We start from the raw sequence: 4,382 nt of genomic DNA, 5'->3' as shown, positions 1-4,382 counted from the left end.
CAGGAGTTAGGCATACTAGTTAGGAAGAAACAAACAGGAAACATATGACAAATAGAAATATATCGAGATTTGAGGTGAATTAATCATATAATCACATAGAATAGAATTGGATAACAAGAGCTAAGGCATAACAATCGAGAAAAGAGATGGTCGAGAATCATGTATCAACAAGAGCATGGTGAGGGCTGTGATAAAGATGACTACATGAACATATAGAATAGAACGAGATAATAGGAGTTAGCACATACCAGTAGAGGAAAAATTAAATATGTAGAAATAGGTAGGTTCCAGAATAGCCTGGCCTTAGCTTTCTGCTGGCCAAATAACAACCACTTAGCACAGAAGCTAGAGAGAGCTTAAGTTTGTAATGAAAAAAATATGAGAGTTCGAGAATGGTGAAGTTTTCTTTGAAAGTTGTTCTGAAGGGGGTTTAAATAGCACATAATGAAGTAAAATAATAAGGTAAGGAACCAGTCATACACAAATAAGGAATAAAAATCAATTAACGTCAGTATGAATCAATTAACAAGATAGGATCGAGTAAAGTCAGGCTAGTACTACTTGATTTAAGGAAAACCTTATAAAAGAATCAATTAGCAATTAAGTACTAGGTTAAATAAGGCAAGAACTAACTCCGAAATCAATTAGAAGTCAACTCTAATAATCAAAGCATAAATCTAGGCCAGTAGCACCAATTATTTGTGATTATCCAAAAGGTTATCACTTGTTTTAGAAATAAATTCTGTGTTTCAGGGCCTTAAAAACCTCTCTCTGCATCACCTCGATTTGTGTGTACAGTCCAGGCGTGTAGCCAGCAAGCCATTATGTGAAAATCTGTGAAAAATGATAAAATTTGCCTTTAAAATGAATTTAAGTTGACTTCGATCAATATTTTGGACAAACGGACCCCGGACCCGTGATTTGACGGTCCCGAAGGGTTCGTAGGAAAATATGGGACTTGGGCGTATGCCCGAAATCGAATTCCGAGGTCCCAAGCCCGAGAAATGAATTTTTAAAGAAAATTATTTTCTAGAATATATATCAGTTTTTGGAAATGGAATATGTTTGGAAGTTGATGGTATCAGATCAGTATTTTGGTTTTGGAGCCCGGTATAGGTCTTATATGTGATTTAAGCCGAACCTGTAAAATTTTGTAATAAACGGAGGTCAAATGTCGTGAATCGGACCCGCAGTTGTGAAATTTGGAACTTAAGTGTTCTTGAGATTTTTTCTTTGATTTTAATGTTAAATTCGTTGTTAAAGGTGTTAGTTTGGAAATTTGATCGCACGAATAAGTTCATATGATGTTTTTGAGTTAGTATGCATGTTTGGTTTGGAGCCCCGAGGGCTCTGGTGAGTTTCAGGTAGGTTCCGGGGTGTTAGACTTAGGAAAAACACTGTTGTTGCATCAGTTCTGGTGTAACCGCACCTGCGAGTCAAGCACCGCAGGTGCGAGCTCGCAGGTGCGCATATAGGGTCACAGGTGCGGTCCATCCCTCTCGCAGATGCCGGCAAGCTTCCGCATAAGCAATTCCGCAGGAGCGGATCCCCTCTCGCAGGTGCGGCCCCAGCGGGCCTAATCATTTCCGTAGAAGCGGTCAATTTTCCGCACGTGCGTTTGCGCAGGTGTGACACAAGCACTGCATGTGCGAGAGTCGGGTAGTGAAGTCTTTTAAAATAAACTTCGGCATTTTCTCTTTCAAATTTTCACCAAAAATAGAAGGCCTAGGGCGATTTTCTCAAGAAATTTTATTCCCAAATCATAAGTAAGTGTCCACTAACTGATTTCTTTGAACTCTCTAATGTATTTCATAAACTTTTATCTAAAATCCTAGGGTTTTAATGGTAGAAAATTGGGAATTTGGGTAGAGTTAGGGCTTTTTGAATAATTGGAATTGAGACCTCGCTTTGGGGTTGGATTTCAAATTTAATTACATATTCGGACTCGTGGGCTAATGGGTGATCGGGTTTTGGTCCGAACCTCATGTTTTGACCAAGCGGGCCCGGGGTCGATTTTTGACTTTTTGGGAAAATGATAGAAAACCTATAAATAAGCATTGTGTATGAATTCTTTAACATTTATTGATATTGTTAAATCAATTGGACTAGATACGAGTTATTTGGAGGTTAATTTTATAGGAAAAGCGGTGTTTGAGGCTTGAGTTGGCCGTGGAAGTTTGAGGTAAGTGTTTGGTCTAACCTTAGCTTGAGGGATTAAGAGTCAAGTCTTATTTGCTATGTGTTATTTGTTGAGTACGACGTATAAGCATGGTGATGAGTATCTATACATCGTTGTCCAGCATGCCCCTGAGTCTTAAATTGAAGTCATTGTGTTCTTATTAAGTACTACAAATTGTAAATGCCTAATTTTCGCCTATATATATAATAAGTATGTGTGTGTGTGTTTGTTTGTTCTTATTTGTGTATGTATATGTTTTAAGATTTGAGTAATGGTTTGATAAATGGGGTAGGGTTTGGGCTAGTGTAATTTAATTAAAATTGTGCCAAAATTGGCCCAAAATTTGAGCCCAAAGAGCCCAAACCCGGTCCAAAAGGGGGCTGCCAAGAAGAGCTTAAAACGACGTAGTTTTGTCTTGAAACTACGTCGTTTTGGTTAAGTGACAAGATTCAATCTCATCCACCCATCTTGATTTAATCCAACGGTCCTAGTTTGATCTTCATCCTAGGTATTTAAAGCCTAAAATCCCCAAAAATTTGCCCCATTTCCCCCTTATTTCCTCTCTCTTCTTTCCCTCTCCTTCTTCTCTCTTCTCTCTCTCTTTACTCTCTCTACGTCGCCCCAGCTCCGCCCACCGCCGCAGCCGGCGAACCACCTCCAAACACCTCCAAATTCACACCACGTAATCTCCACAACTTCCTCTTTCCATATCTCCAAACCAAATCCTAAAAAAATCCCTCAAACTCCTTGAATCTTAGATCTAGGAAACTTTCCCGTCACTTTTTCGCCCAAATTCTTGAAGCTCCAACCACTACCACCCCAAAATACCTACATCAATGGATAAAGCTCCTCAAGACCTAGCTATTGATGTCAATTCTACTCCAAAAATCCGGTGACCAAAATTCGACCTAATTCCAGCGACCTCCCGGAACACCCTCTTTGGCATACCACCATTTTTTCGGCCTTTTGATGTGTAAAATGGTAAAATACTATTCTTTTTCATGGCTGATTTTTTTATTTTTATTTTATTTTTCAGATTTTATTTTTGTCTATTATTAATTATTTTAGCATTAGTTTTTGAAGTTTGAAATGTTAAATTTTCTGTTTTTGCACTTGTTGAAGTAGTAAAATAATTTTGTATTGATAAAAGTGAGGTAATGAAAAATACTTAAGAGTATATGGTACTTGTTTGTTTGTTTGTTTACTGCTTCAAGACTCTTTGAGTACAATACTCAAAAGTCAAATTATTTGGTAAGAAAATGTAGACCTTTGGACATTTTTTGAATAAAGTCTATCTTAAATAGTGGAGAGCAGATATTATTTGAAATACTTAACAAGATTTGAACTAGAAAGTCTTGCTTTTTGAATTTAAGAGCAGATTTTGTAGAAAAATTTGTCAAAAAGATTGATTTTTAATTTTTTGAAATAACTGGTTGTTTTGATATATAGAGGGGACTCCATCACACTTCCAGGGGGGGCATTTTTATAACTGCTTTGTCACAAAAACAAAAATAAAATTCAGCAGTTGAACACATGAAAAGTAAGCTGAAATGGTGAGCTTTGGGAGTGAATCTTAGATTGCAAACTTTTAAAAAAGTATAAATCCTCTTTAGAGTTCGTTTCTGGGTTCCCTATCTAAGTTTTCGGGTTGTTTTAACACGAATTTGTTGCTGGTTTTGCTGCTGTTTTTATGCTGCTTTAGTTGTTGAACTACTGTTTATTCTTTTGCTACCAGGTAATCCTTTAAGACTCGTAATGTACGTATTTTCAGCAATGGGAACAACTTGAACATGCTGCACCATTTAAATGTGTTTGATGTGATGAATAGTTTGACAACAAAAGAGCTTGTATGTTATTGTTATGTATCAAGCATGTGATAATGTGAATATAGTCCTTCATAATACTTGAATATTGAGTTGTAAGTTTTTGAATGTGATATGTAAGTCGTTTATGAATTTTTTATGCATGTTTTCAAGCTATTATATCCGAGTAACAATGTTAAGTATGCCATGAATGACTTTAGGTGTATAACACCTAGCATGAGTTCGTTTTAATTGCTGAAATTTCACTGCCAACATATGCTTCTAGGAATGTTGTGATAATATCTTTGTGAATCTGGCCATTTTGCTGGATTTGCAAAAATGGCTATTTTTGTAAAGTGGGCGTTTATACAATTGTGACTATGTAGTTAATGGTCATGAAT

At 36.7% G+C, this 4,382-nt stretch overlaps 1 long non-coding RNA gene across 1 annotated transcript; it reads left to right on the top strand.

Annotated features, from left to right (window-relative positions):
- Window positions 1-2,759: 2,759 nt before the first annotated feature.
- Window positions 2,760-4,088, top strand: LOC107774244 (uncharacterized). Its single transcript, XR_012699857.1, has 2 exons — window positions 2,760-3,160; window positions 3,915-4,088. It is a non-coding gene; the product is annotated as an uncharacterized LOC107774244 (long non-coding RNA).
- The last annotated feature ends 294 nt before the right edge of the window (window positions 4,089-4,382 follow it).

Source organism: Nicotiana tabacum, chromosome 16 (assembly GCF_000715075.1).
Source record: "Nicotiana tabacum cultivar K326 chromosome 16, ASM71507v2, whole genome shotgun sequence".
In the NCBI taxonomy this organism is placed as follows: Eukaryota; Viridiplantae; Streptophyta; class Magnoliopsida; order Solanales; family Solanaceae; genus Nicotiana; species Nicotiana tabacum.
Note: the sequence above shows the minus strand (reverse complement) of the source record. Positions and strands in the feature narration are given on the sequence as shown.